At 44.5% G+C, this 15,448-nt stretch overlaps 1 long non-coding RNA gene across 1 annotated transcript in view; it reads right to left on the minus strand.

Moving 5' to 3' along the window:
- Positions 1-10,085, minus strand: part of LOC146344759 (uncharacterized) — a 30,915-nt gene extending 20,830 nt beyond the window's left edge. Inside the window, exon 1 of the long non-coding RNA XR_014792303.1 lies at positions 9,949-10,085. This is a non-coding gene — a long non-coding RNA (uncharacterized LOC146344759). The remainder of the gene's footprint in view (positions 1-9,948) is intronic.
- Between the last annotated feature and the right edge of the window lie 5,363 nt (positions 10,086-15,448).

Here is a 15,448-nt window from a genome sequence, read left to right on the forward strand (position 1 = left end):
TGGTGGTGGTGGGGGGGTTAGAGCATGGGAGATGCAGCATTTAATTGTGAAAGCAAAAGAAAGCATGGTTTCCTCTTCTGTATTAGTGCTATTCTGCTATACCACAGTGCCACCCAGAGGTTATGTAGCAGAAAAGCAGGAAAGGAAATGCTCCTTGTGTAGTGCTCAGTTCTCAATTCTGTGATGAAACCAAAAGTAGATATGCAGATTAACAGCCTCATGTAGAAAATATCTTCTTGTACATACGGGAGGGATTTTTTGCTGACAGAGTAAGCAGGCAAGAACAAATACTGTCCTTATAGCACCCAAGAGACCTCTACAATGGAGGGCTGGTGATTGTCCTGTTTCATCCACTACCTCTCTAAGGGAGGGGTATCCACAGGTAATCCTTAGATGGCTGACATTTATATTGGTGGAAATGATAGGCATTAGCTGGCAGTAACAAGTGCATTTTCAAAAGAGCACATATAAAAAACTATACAAATAATTGTTTACACCTAAGAACATCAGAATTGTATTGTTCTATCTCTTCCAGCACTGTGTTTGACTCTGGCCAGCTGGATGCTCCAGTGAAGTTCCCAGGAATGACATGATGGTGATGGCCATCTATAGATCCCAACATCTGGCAATCAGGGATATACTCTGCCTTTGAACACACAGGATCCATTTCCCACCTATAAGATTTAAGATAAATTGAGACTTGTGTAATTTGGGTGGTGTGCACAAGGAATTGAATGGCAGGGCCAGCCCTGCCATTAGGTAGAGTGAGGCAATCACCTCAGGGGGGCAGATGCTGGGGGACGGCAGAGGCAGCTCCCCAGCTATCCCTCTTGAGCACCCAGCCATTTCCCTCTCTTGGAGGACAGAACTGTATGTGCCGTACAGCCTGTCCTGCGCCCTCTAAATTATCCTTCTGCCCTCAGGTGTGGACTATCCCATTGCCAGTGTTCAACTAAGTAAGATGCAGCTGCCAGTCCAGTTCCCTTCTTGTATGTGGAATAGAGGGGGTTGCCCTGTTGCACTTTGCCTCAGGCAGCAAAATGTCTTGGGCCAGCCCTGCTAAGTGGGCTACTGTTGATCACCTCAGCTGCTCACATCTAAGGTTAGGCACGTAGTAAGCATACAGCGTGGCAGCAGGCAGCTAAGGGAGACTGGCAATAGGGTGATCAGACAGGCAGAAGACTGTTACTCTGGCTGTTCAGAGGAAGCACCTGGTGCCTCCCTCGGCAACAAATGTCTCATACCGAGGGAAGGAAGTGAACCTGCAAGGGCAATTACCATTGGACTGGCCTTCTGGGGTCCCCTGATTCCCAAAGCCAAGAGGTTCCTGGGCTATTTTACAAATGTCCCAGCTGGAAACTCCTGCAATTACCACCTCAAACCAGAAGCTAGGACCCTTTGTCTGATCTGCAAGGCTCCTGGTGGTTTAAGCCTGCAGCACCTGAGAGGTAATGGCTGGCAGGTTCTCAATCCAAACCTGAGAAATTTCTTAAATTGACGGGAGCCCCTTCAGATGAAGCTTTTGTGGCTCGTCACTCTATAAGATGTTTGGTAATACAATCCATTTGAGAAAGGCAGCAATGTAAATGCTCGATCCAAGACATCGCCAGCAGTGGCTGGTGAAGTGGCTCACTAATAGGGACTGCTGGCCACTGCTGTGGGACAATTGAGAGGGGAAGGGAAGTCCTTCCAATACCTGTAAATGCTGGGAAGTGGTGGTGGAGGCAGGGGGCACTTCACACTACACCGTGCAAGTTTGTGGTTGCCGACTAGACAGGTGTATACTACAAGTGCATTCTACGGACACCTGCAAGACTGCCTAGCCAGTAGGCATGTCATGGGAGTCCGAGAGGGGGGTGGAGTCCAGCAGACTCCCCCCGCCGCCCCACCTCCCAGACTGCAGTCCACAGACTGCTATACTTGCCTGACTCGACATGCACCAAGTCAGGCAAACATGGCGCTTCCCTCTCCCTTGCTGAGCTGCCATTTTGCGCAAAATGGCGACTTGTTCTTTTTTTATGTAAAAGGGCTTTTTATGTAAATGGCAGCCATAAAGGGGCTATTTATGCAAAACTACAGAGGTAACATTTGTAATTTTGTGTAAAAGGCTCCTTTACAGCCACCAATTTAATAAAAAGCCCCTTTATATAAAAAGAACAAGCTGCCGACTAGACAGGTGTATACTACAGCTGTATACTACATTGATTTTGTGCAAAATCAATGGCAGCTCAGCAAGAGAGCAGGTGGCCATGCGCTGCTCAATGGGCAGCCATGGACTGTCCGCTGGCTTGCACAGCATGGTGAGAGTTGGGCAGCTGGCGGGGGTCTGTTGAGTGGCGCGCGAGACGGACCCAAGTGAACTCATCCGTCTCTACTAGCCAAGCAGCAACCACACACTGTCCCTGTGCTGAGTGTAGTGCCCGTTGCTATCTCCTCTCTTCCTCTTCCACCACCACCAGCATCACTTGGCATTTACAGGTATGGAAGGAAATTCCCCTCTTTCAGCGGTGGCATTCAGTGGTTCCTACTAGTAAACCACTTCACTGCCCCCACTGAACAATTCCTGTCATTACCTTCCTGCACCAGTATGGCTAAAGACAGAAGAGTGTTCTCACAATTTTGTCTATAAATACCATTGCACAACTAGATGGAAGCCACATTAGTGTAATATGATTTTTGGAGTTTTTCTTATGGTCAACACGGCTTCCTTTGCTTTTTGTGTAACAATATGAAAGAGAAGCCAAATTGTCCACCTTTATACACTGAAATGGGCTCCTCTGTATGCAAATGTTTCTTCCAGATTAGTCCACGTACATTGAAAAACTACTGCCTAGGGAGAATCCAGCATAAAGGGCAGCAGGAGAAACCAAGCCAGAGGTGTCAGGTGAACATTTAGTGAAACAAAACCCAATGATTCAAGCAAGTGAACCATTGTCAAAAGAGCTCAGAGATCCTTATGTCAGTTGTCCTTCAAGGATGGTTAGCTAATGCATGCCCAGTCAAAATCCAGCCAGCCAGCCATACACGTGAAATTGCGGAAGAACATAGGAGGTTGCCAAACCAGGTCAGACTATTGCCCATCAGCCCACTCTTGTCTACTCTGACTGGCAGTGATCCTCCAGGCCCTCAGGCAGGAGCCTTCTTCATCACCTGCTACCTAATCCTTTTCACTGGAGATGCCAGAGACTGAACCTGGGATCTTCGGCATGCAGAGGACAAGCTGGCTTGATTCCTCCTGCTGTCCTTTAAAACCCCAGGCAGTAGTTTTTTCCGTGTATGTGGACTAATCTGGAAGAAACATTTGCATACAGAGGAGCCCATTTCCACACCCATCTACAGTAGTGCCCATCTCCAATACTTCAAAGGATAAAAATGACAGTATAATAATCTAAGATCTGCTAGATCAAACCAAAGGCCCATTTAGTCCAGTGTTCTGTTCATACAGTGGTCAGCCAGATCCTTCTGGGAAACCCACCAGCAGGACCTGAGTGCAACAGCACCATCTTGCTCATTTTCCCCAGCAACTGGTATTGAGAGGCATCCTGCCTTTGATACAGGAGGTAAGAACATAAGAGCAGCCATGCTGGATCAGACAAATGGTCCATCTAGTCCAGTACTCTGTTCACACAGTGGCCAATCAGTTGTCGACCAGGACAAGCAGGACATGAGCACAACAGCACCCTCCCACCCATGCTCCCCAGCAACTGGTGTACAGGCTTACTGCCTTTGGTACTGGAGGTAGCACATAGCCATCAAGACTAGTAGCCATTGATAGCCTTTCCCTCCAGGAATTTGTCCAACCCCCTTTTAAAGCCATCCAAATTGGTGGCCATCACCACATGCTGTGGTAGGGAATTCCATAGTTTAACTATGTGCTGTGTGAAGAAGTAGTCCTTTTATCTGTCCTGAATCTCCCACCAATCAGCTTCATGGGATGACCCCGGGTTCTAGTATTTTGAGAGAGGGAGAAAAAAGTCTCCCTATCCACATTCTCCACACCATGTATAATTTTGTACACCTCTATCATGTCTCCCCTTAGCCTCTTTTTTTCCAAGCTAAACAATCCCAGCTGTTGTAACCTTCCCTCATAGGGGAGATGTTTCAGCCCCTTGATCATTTTAGTTGCCCTTTTCTGCTGTTATTCCAGTTCTACAGTATTCTTTTTTTAGGTGTGGTGACCAGAACTGTACCCAGTATTCCACGTGTGGTCGCACCATAGATTTGTATAGGGGCAGTATGATACTGGCAGTTTTATTCTCAATTCCTTTTCTAATTATGCCTAACATGGAGTTTGCCTTTTTTACAGTGGCTGCACACTGGGTTCACCATGCCGCGCGAGCTGGCGGACAGTCCGTGGCTGCCTGTTGAGCAGCGCATGGCTGCCTGCTCCCTTGCTGAGCTCCCATTTTGCACAAAATGGCTGCTTGTTGTTTTTACGTAATGGGCCTTTTTATGGAAATGGTGGCCGTAAAGGGGCCATTTACGCAAAATTACAAGCATTACACCTGTAGTTTTGCGTAAATGGCCCTTTATGGCTGCCATTTGCATTAAAAGCCCCTTTACATAAAAAGGAGTTAGATCCTAACTCCACTGATCTAGCTCATTCTGGAAGCCATATACACTCTCTCTCTCTCTCTCTCTCTCTCTGTCACACGCACACACAGGTTCCCCCCCACCCCCAGGGAGATAACTCTGGAATGTCTCTCTTTTAATAGCTGTTCTGTTTGTTAGTATAATAACTTATCTCAGACCCAGTGGAGGCTGGTGGCTCCAATGTCACTGGGATGGTGAATCCGCTCTGGGTTTCAGTCAGAACCAGCCAGAACTCTAAAGGAGCTATCAAAGGTGTTGAACCCTGTCCCCAAACTGGGTTCAGCACCTTGGACACTTCCTTTAGAGTTCTGGCTGAAACCCAGAGTGGGTTCATAACCCCACTGACTTCAGAGCCAGCAGACTCCACTGTCTAGACCTATCACACCAAAGAAAGTTGCAAGGAAATAAATAGGGCAAAGGGCTGCATCACACATTATATTTTTCTTAGCAGAGGTAATGTGCTAGCCAGCACATTGCTCACTCACGAGGCTGCATCTTCCTCATTTGTGGCAAAATAAGCACTCACACCACATATAAGTGAACATATACATGGAGATTATCTCCTTGTACAAAATGGTGCCTTAGAAGACATTGGGTTGTGTGCAGTATTAGCCCTACTTCGAGTAGACCCAATTAATGGGACTTAAGTTAGTCATGACACCCCATTGTCAATTAATTCATGGAATTCATTGCTACAAGAAACGATGCTGACCAGTGGCTTAGATAGCTTTAGAACAAGATTTGAAAAACAGTCATGGAGACATTGTTTACTTGGACTTTCAAAAAGGTTTTTTTTGCAAAGTCTCCTACCAAAGACTCCTGAGCAGACTTAGCAGTCCTTTTATGGATCAGAAATTGGTTAAAAAAGACAATGTAGAGCATAAGAATACATGGGCAGTTCTTGCAGTGGAGGGATGTAAACAGTGGGGTCCCTGAAGGATCTCTATTGGGATGGATGCTTTTTAATTTATTCATAAATGATCTGGAATTAGGGATGTGCAGTGAAGTGGCCAAGTTTGTGGAAGACATCTAATTATTTAGGGTGGTTAAAACAAAAATGGTTTGTGAGGAGTTTCAAAAAGATCTCTCCAAACTGGAGAATGGGCACTGAGATGTTAAATGCAGTTCAATGTGAGCAAGTGTAAAGTGAGGACATTGTGACAAAAAAAACAAATTCCTAACATCACATATTTGCGAATTGGGCCTGAGTTGGTGGTGACTGATCATGAAATGGATCTTAGGGTTGTGGAGGACAGCTTCATGAAAGTGTCCATTTGGTGTGCGGCTGCTGGGAAAAAGGCAAATTCCATGTTGGGCATCATTAGGAAAGGAAACTGCCACTATCATAATATTCATTTCATTTATTGCATTTCTATACTACCCAATAACCAAAGTTCTCTGGGCAGTTTATAAGAATTAAAAACATTAAAAACAAAATATTGTACATAATATAAGAACTGTTTACATACAAACACATAAATAGGCAGCACGTGCACACGCACACACACACACTCATAATGCCTTTACACAAATCTGTGGAGGGACCTCACTTAGAATACTGTGTAGCATTCTGGACATTGTACCTTAAAAAGGATATAGTAGAGCTGGAAAAGGTGCAGAAAAAGAGCAACCAAAATGATCAAGGGGCTGGAGCAAGTCCCCTATGAGGAAAAGTTACATTCTTTGGGGCTTTTTAGCTTAGAAAAAAGTCCAGTAAGGGGGGAACATAATAGAAGTGTATAAAATTATGCATTGTGTGGAGAAGGTGGATAGGAATCAGTTTTTCTTTCTCTTTCATGATGCTGGGATACTCACGATGGACAAAAGAAAGTATGTCTTCACACAGCATGTAGTCAAATTCTAGAATTTGCTACCACAACTGTAATGATGGCCATCAACTTGGATGGCTTTAAAAGGTGTTTAGACAAATTAATGGAGGATAAGGCTATCCATGGCTACTAGTCATGATGGAGATATATATATATATATATATACACACACACATATACATATACATATTGGAGGGAGCAATCCTATGGCCGCTAGTCAGCAGCTAGATGGCCATAGGATATCTGTTTTTCCAGGAACCAACCTTCCCCCCTTCCATGCTGCCTCACAGACAGCATAGAACAGCCCCGTGCTCCATGCTCACAAGAGGAGCGTGGAGCAGCCAAAACAGGGCATTCCGGGGGGAGGGGGCGTTCCAGAGCGGGGAGGGCGGAAATGCCAGTATGACACATCCAATGTGTCATCTGGCAGCCTCCTTTCCCATTCCGCCCTCCCGCGGCTAGACAGCTGAAATCTGCTGTCTAGTTGCAAATACAGGGCAGGAGAAGCACGGAGGGAATGATCCCCTCTGCACTTCTCCTGCATTGCATTGGATAGGTGGTCTCTTCCAAGTTTGGAGGCAGCCACCTATTTGCATAGGATTGCGCCGTAACTAACTTCTGGCATCAAAGGCAGTATACCTCTGTATGCCAGTTGCTGGGGAACATGACTAGAATAGTGTTTTGTGCTCATGGCCTGCTTGTGGGCTTCCCATAGGCATCTGGTTGGCCACTCTGGGAATAGAATGCTGGACTAGATAGTCCTTTTGTCTGATCTAGCAGGGCTGTTATGCTCTTAAGTAGGACCAGTCTACCTTTTTTCTGATGCAGAGGAGCCCCTATTATATCCTTACTTCCATGTAATGGGTACAATCCAGGACAAGCATTGGACCCCAATCCAGCTAAAGGTAGTCATGATGAAGCCCCAAAACCAATGAAACAGATTAGTTGTGACTCATCTAAGTGTTTTAATAGGACTTGAGCACAACCAATATTAGTTGAACCCAGGCCATTGATTTCAATAGGGTATGCAGCACGATCCTAAGCAAGATTACTCAGTCAGTAGTAAACCCTCCTGAGTATTGACTTACTTCTTAGTCAATGTACTTATGACTGAAACCTTAAGCACACTGAATTTCCCTTGGATGATGCCCAAAATATTTAGGACTGGAGATATGGATGTGTTGTAACTTTAGCTTATGTTCAATCAGCTCTTGCATCTAAATCAGGGGTGGACAGAAAGGAGATCTCCAGATGTTTCAGACTTCAACTCCAAGCATTCTTAACCATTGGCCATGCTGGCAGGGGCTTCTGGGAGTTGAAGTCCAAACCATCTGGAGATCTTCCTTCTGCCCACCCCTGACCTAAAGCATTTGAGTGTATGTTTCCCTGTGAATTTTTGTTTGTACATGTCAGTAGGCTGTCATCTTCATTAACAGTTTTGCTCATGCCCTTCTAATTTATTCTTTCTTCCACCACCACCCCTCTAAAATGAATAAATACTCTTCCCATCCGTATCTGGCATGCAGACCAAGAACATCAATTTACAAGTGTGAAGTAATTAAACTCTCTGCTTCTTAACTGGATTATGGATTTTTCTCAGTTGCTGAATCCTGAAAAATTCCTGTAGAATTCATGGCATCTAAAGAATCCCTGAAAATCAGACCTTCCAGAAATAGGTTTACCATAATTAGCTTAGTGCCTGCATATTCAAGATAACTTTGAAAGCATTTGCACAAAAAACACTTGTACAAACAACGATGGTCACGGGGGGTAAGTTCTGGGAAGATGGAATACTGCTGAATACGTAGATTTTCTCATTGTAGAATGTTAAGCAGATAACATGCTACAGGGCACATAATATACTTGTTTGCACTGTACAGCAATTGATTTGTTCACAGTAGCCAGGACAAATGAAAGAATTCTACTAATGAAAAATACTCAGACATTTTTGTGGACAGGACACTTGATTCCTGGAGCTAGGGCTAAATACACAAAGCTTCTGTTAACTTTTTCTCTCTGTTGTTTTTTTCCCCAATATAAAAGGGAGCTGGCATGGTGCAGGTGGGGTGGGGTGGATCAGCTGAAAAATGATAACACAATTTTTCAGAAACATACTTCCTGCTGAATTACCTCCTGAGACAAATCAAGGGAGTCTCTCTGAAATATTAAGTCAACATTCCCCAACAGGGTGTTGTCCAGATGTTTTGGATTCCAATTCCCATTAGCCCCAGCCACCATGGCCAACAGTCACAGATAGTAGGAGCTGTAATCCAAAATATCTGGAGAGCACTGGGTTGAGGAAGGCTGCATTAAATTATCTTCAGGATTTTATGCAGTACAAACTTGCATCATTTTCAGCACAATCCAATCCATGCTTATTCAGAAGTAAGACCTTCTGTGTTCAGTGGGGCCTACTCCCAGATAAGTGTGCAGAGTTGTCCAACCTTAGACATTTAATTCTTTCATTTTGTTCAAATTAGCTAGTAAATCTCCATTCAAATGTGCGCGGGCATGTGTATGTACACACAAAAATCCACACATGCACACTAATGCCCACTGACCACATTGAAGACAAGCCTTCTCTGCCTGACTATATCGATTCTTCACTTCTGCTGCACAGTCATTTATTTTTAGAGAAATATCCACCATATACAAATACCCTTTCCTTTTGGAAAAGGAATTGTAATACTTCTAAGCTTCAAGTAACCATTCTATTTTGTGAATGGGTGTTCATGGCCAACAAAGAGTTAATGTTATTTTCCTTAACATTTGGTCTAACACCCCTTGGCTTCCCTCTCCCTCTCCCTCTCCCCTTCCCCTCCTCCCTCTTCCAAGAGATCCACGAAAGCTCTCCGTACATTGCTTAGCTCAGCGGCATACTTATATCAGGGCTGTAAGATACCTTTTTAACTGGCTGTGTTTCCAGACCCTCTTAAAAAGGCTGTTCTCTTCAGTAGCCCTACTCTGCTTAAAATTCATGGTACAGAACATAGGATCCATTTCATTTCCATCCATTTGGGTATGCCGAGCTGCTATCGTCTTGTCCTTCAGGCGAAATGTGACAAAACTGCCTCTAGGCAGAGAGGCGTTTGTTTTATAGCTTTTATTTTAAACAACCTGCTTTGTAAAAAGTGTCAGGATGCCCTTCCTGTGAGGAGAGAAGGGATGCCACCCACTGATCGACAGCATCAAAATCTCAGTCATATTTCCGATACACTCCCATTTCTTCAAATGCTCACTGATCTCAAATGGGATGCTCTTGAAATCTGACTCTGTAAGTCTCACAAAGAAAAATCTGCATTCAGCCAGTATAAAATGCAATCACTTCCATCAGCAAGGACGGCTGCTAAGAATATGATTAGCTCTTCGCTGCAGACCACACTGAACTGGGAATGTGAAAACACACCCCTTTCTGACAGAACGAACAGGAGAGACCATACTACAGAATCCAAAAAGCCCAACTGGAGCCTTCTTCCCATCCCTGGTGGCTAATTTACTAGAACGAAGAGGCAGGGTTATCACTTACCTCAGCCCAAGTGTCACTTAAAAGCTTTTCCAGCTTGCTGTGGAGAAGAAATAGGGCTCATTCGCCCACATACAGACAGCAACTGATACTCCTTCGGAGCTGTCTGCAATCCAGAAGGCCAATAGCACATGTTGCCTAGCATCAGTCACATGACAGATGCCAACCAATCCCTCGGCAGTTCTCACTCCAGCTTCCCAAGGGGTGTTTCACACAGCTCCCAGTTTGTGCAGGTCAGACACAATGGGGGGAGTGGGGGATGAGCAGGAGTTTTGCTCAACCCCCCACCTGTTTATCTGGATGAGCCTCACAAGGAACAGATACTTGGCACTTAATGACTGACAACAGTGAGGTCAGCGGGGGTCAGGCTGCGAAAGAATTCCCAGCTGTGAAAACATGACAAAGAGGGTCCGGGATGGGGCCCCCGAGTCTTTTCAGCGGGATGTGGAGCAGAGTAGCTCGAAGACAAACAGCAGTGGCTGAATATAAATGAGGACTTTACAACAGCAGGGACAGGTTATTACAGAGATTAGAGGCAGGATTTACAAGTGCTGCATTGGATTAGCCATAATTGGGCCAAAATGGGAAGTCCCATAAAAGATTAAAAACATCATGAGGGAAACAGATGTTATCCATAAATAGCACTTAAAAGCAACAATATCACAAGAACATTCCAGTCTATAATTGCACAAACCCCATGTTTTGACAGGGAGAAATTGGTGGCCATGTAAGTAACTAATAGCACAATCCTATAAGGTCTACTCAGAGGTTAAATCAGATTAATGGGGGTTACTCCCAGGACACTGGGTGTACTATTGCAACCTAAGAGGTCTGTAGCATTATGGTATACTGTAGCAAGCTTTTTTGAAATAGCCATTTCAATCATCCATATTTACATTTTTGTTAAAGGATTTTTACACTAATACACAGCACCAAATGGGCATATTGTAAAATGTCTAATTTCAGCACACAAGTACAGTTGTGAGATCCTCTTTCTTTAGCAAGGCAGGTAAGAAGAGCCCTACTGGATCAGACCAAAGGACTATTTAGTCCAGCATTCTGTTCCCATAGTGGCTAACCAGAAGCCTATGGGAATCCCACAAGCAGACCACGAGCACGAGCACGAGCACATCCTCCCACTCATGTTCCCCAGAAACTGGTGTACATAGGCATACTGCCTCAGATACTGGAGGGAGCATATAGCCATTAAGGCTGCTAGCCACTGATAGCCTTTTCCTCCCTTTTAAATTTATCTAATCCCCTTTTAAAGCCATCCCAATTGGTGGCCATCACTCTTCTTGTGGTAGCAAATTCCACAGCTTAATTATGCACTATGTGACATAATACTTCCTTTTTATTTGTCCTGAATTCTCCACCATGCAACTTCATTGGATGACCTCGAGAGAGGGTGAAAAACTCCTCTGGATCCACTTTACCTAGGGAGCCAGTGGGAATATACTCCTTTTCCAGACAGTACTGTGGATCTCTCCACACTCTCCTCCTTTTCCTCTGTCCCATAATCCCAGCTCCTTCTCTGGAGCAAAGGTGGAATATGCACTGTGTGAAGAAGTACCTCCTTTTCTCACCATTCGGCTTCATTGGATGACCCTGGATTCTAGTATTATGAGAGAAGGGAGAAATCTTTTTCTCTGTCCACCTTATCCACACCATGCATAATTTTATACACCACTATCATGTCCCCCTCCCACCCCCACTCATCTTTTTACTAGGCTAAAAAGCCTCAAATGTTGTAACTTTTCCTCATAGGGGATTTGCTCTAGCCCCATGATAATTTTGGTTACCCTTTTCTGTACATTTCCAACTCTACAATACCTGTTTTGAGGTACGGCAACCAGAACTGTATAGCGGGCAAGCATTCCGCCTGGTTTTGTGCTGAAAATTTCTTCCACATTATTCATAGAATCATAGAATAGTAGGGTTGGAAGGGGCCTACAAGGCCATCGAGTCCAACCCCCTGCTCAGTGCAGGAATCCAAGTCAGAGCATCCCTGACAAATGGCTGTCCAGCCTCGTCTTGAAGGCCTCCAGTGTGGGAGAGCCCACCACCTCCCCAGGTAATTGGTTCCATTGCCGTATTGCTCTGACACTCAGGCAGTTTTTCCTGATGTTCAGTCGGAATCTGGCTTCCTGTAACTTGAGCCCATTATTCCGTGTCCTGCACTCTGGGATGATCAAGAAGAGATCCTGGCCTTCTTCTCTGTGACAACCTTTCAAGTACTTGAAGAGTGCTATCATATCTCCCCTCAGTCTTCTCTTCTCAAGGCTAAACATGCCCAGTTCTTTCAGTCTCTCTTCATAGGGCTTTGTTTCCAGTCCCCTGATCATCTTTGTTGCCCTCCTTTGAACCCTCTCCAGCTTGTCTGCATCCTTCTTAAAGTGTGGTGCCCAGAACTGGACACAGTACTCCAGATGAGGCCTAACCAGTGCTGAGTAGAGGGGAACTAGTACTTCCCCGGATTTGGAAGCGATGCTTCTATGAATGCAGCCCAAAATAGCATTTGCCTTTTTTGCAGCCACATCACATTGTTGGCTCATATTCAGCTTGTGATCGACGACAATTCCAAGATCCTTCTCGCTCGTAGTGTGGTTGAGCCACGTATCCCCCATCTTGTAACTGTGCATTTGGTTTCTTTTTCCTAGGTGCAGAACTTGGCATTTGTCCCTATTAAATGCCATTCTGTTGTTTTCTGCCCAGCACTCCAGTCTATCCAGATCACTTTGAATTTTGTGTCTGTCTTCCAAAGTATTAGCTATCCCTCCCAATTTTGTGTCATCTGCAAATTTGATCAGCATTCCCTGCACCTCCTCCTCCAAGTCATTAATAAAAATGTTGAAGAGCACTGGGCCCAGGACTGAGCCCTGCGGTACCCCACTCGTTACCTCTCCCCAGCTTGAGAAGGTCCCATTGATAAGCACTCTTTGAGTTCGATTCTGTAGCCAACTGTGGATCCACCGGATCGTTGTTTCATCTAGCCCACTTCGAGCTAGTTTGCTCATCAGGATATCATGGGGCACTTTGTCGAAAGCTTTGCTGAAGTCGAGGTATATGATGTCTACAGCATTCCCACGGTCTACAAGGGAGGTGACTTGATCAAAAAATGAGATCAGATTTGTCTGGCAGGACTTGTTTTTGACAAATCCATGTTGGCTTCGAGTAATCACGGCATTGTTGTCAAGGTGCTTCCAGATGGATTGCTTTATCATCTGCTCCAGAATTTTCCCAGGGATTGATGTCAGACTGACTGGTCTGTAGTTCCCAGGTTCCTCCTTTTTACCCTTTTTGAAGATAGGGACAACGTTAGCCCTCCTCCAGTCATCTGGCACTTCCCCGGTCCTCCATGATTTCTCAAAGAGAATAGACAGCGGTTCTGAGAGTTCTTCTGCCAGTTCCTTTATGACTCTAGGATGCAGTTCATCTGGCCCTGGAGATTTGAACTCATTCAAAGTAATGAGGTGTTCCTTGACCATATGCCTGTCGATCTCAAGCTGCAATCCTGCCCCTTCAGCCTGTACTTCGCCTTTGCCAGGGGGGTCATAGACCCTCTTTTGGGAGAAGACTGAGCCAAAGTAGGAATTGAGCACCTCTGCCTTTTCTTTGTCCTCTGTTATCATTTTGCCATCCTTATTTAATAGCTGAACAACCATTTCTTTCCTCTGCCTTTTACTATGCACGTAGCTGAAGAAAGCCTTTTTGTTGTTTTTAGCATCCCTCGCTAACCTCACCTCGTTCTCCGCTTTAGCCTTCCTGACGCCATCCCTGCAATTCTGTGCTACCTGCCTGTACTCTTCCTTTGTTACTTGGCCTTCTTTCCACTTCCTATATGTGTCCTTTTTTGTTTTCAGGTCATCCCTAAGCTTTTTGTGAAGCCACATTGGCTTCTTCTGTTGTCTTCCACCTTTTCTTCTTGTTGGAATTGTTTGTGATTGTGCATTGAGAATTTCCTTTTTTAAAAGTTCCCACCCATCTTGGACTCCTTTTCTCGCTAGCATTGCTTGCCATGGGACCTTACTGATCATTGTTCTGAGTTTATTAAAATCAGCTTTCCTAAAATCCAGGGTACGCGTTTGAGTACACTCGGCTTTTGCTTCCCTTAGAACCAAGAACTCAAGTACAACATGGTCGCTTTCCCCCAGAGTTCCTGTAACTGCTACTTTATCCACTAAGTCATCTCTGTTGGTTAGGATCAAGTCAAGGATAGCCGATCCTCTAGTTCCTTCCTCTACTTTCTGTAGGAGGAAGTTATCCGCCACACAAGTCAGGAATTTCCTGGAGGGGCCATGTTTTGCAGAATTTGTCTCCCAACAAATATCGGGGAAATTGAAGTCCCCCATTACTACTACATCATGCTTCCTTAAAACATTGGCTATTTGCTTTTCAAAAGTTTCATCCTTGTCTTCTCCTTGATTGGGTGGCCGGTAGTAGACTCCGACCACCAGGTTCCTTTTATTCTTTGCTCCATTTATTTCAACCCAGATGCTCTCGATGGGGCTACCAAGCTCCTCCTCCTGTATTTCTGTGCAGAGATATGTATTTTTCACATACAGTGCAACCCCGCCTCCCTTTCTGTTCCTCCTGTTCTTTTTGAACAAGTTATATCCTTCAACTGCTATATTCCAGTCATGAGAGTCATCCCACCAAGTCTCAGTTATACCTATCAAGTCATAATTTCCCTCCTGTATTAAGAGTTCAAGTTCGTTCTGTTTGTTTCCCATACTCTGGGCATTAGTATATAGACATCGAAGACCATGTGCTTCATAGTCTGGCTTTCTTCCTACCTGTGTCTGAAGACTATTATTTCAACCATTCTCAATCAATCTTATAGAAAAGAAACTATATATATAATAAGATATATAATAAGATTATATATATAATAAGATATATATATATATATATATATATATATATATATATAAAGATTAGATAGATAGATGATAGATAGATAGATAGATAGATAGATAGATAGATAAACTTATAGAAAAGAAACCAGCTGGACAGCCATCTGTCAGGGATGCTCTGACTTGGATTCCTGCATTGAGCAGGGGGTTGGACTCGATGGCCTTGTAGGCCCCTTCCAACCCTACTATTCTATGGTTCTATAAAACTGTTTTTGAAAGGATATTCAACAGAGAAGAAAATTTCAGAGAAATTCTCATGGGTTGGATTCTTACTTATGAAGTGTCCCAGGCATGTGTGCATGTCTTGCGTCTTTCATTGTACACTCATCTCTCCGGCAGCCTGTAGCCTTCTTGGGTTCCCACACTTCAATTCAAGCCCAGGGGAAGACAACAAGAGGTAATTCTTCCCATAGGGCTTTTTCAGATTAGGAAGTGCAGGCAGCCTGCAAGGCTGCAAAGCAATGGAGAGATGTATAATAGACATAAAAACACACACATTGGACTATTGGCCACCCCAAATTTTCTCCAGCATTTTTGTGGTGGCCCACTTCCATCACCCCCTCCCACACACACACAATGCCCTGGAA

The sequence above is a fragment of the Heloderma suspectum genome, chromosome 5 (genome assembly GCF_057233095.1).
Source record: "Heloderma suspectum isolate Gila_16-S chromosome 5, 16-S_ref, whole genome shotgun sequence".
NCBI classification, from domain to species: Eukaryota; Metazoa; Chordata; class Lepidosauria; order Squamata; family Helodermatidae; genus Heloderma; species Heloderma suspectum.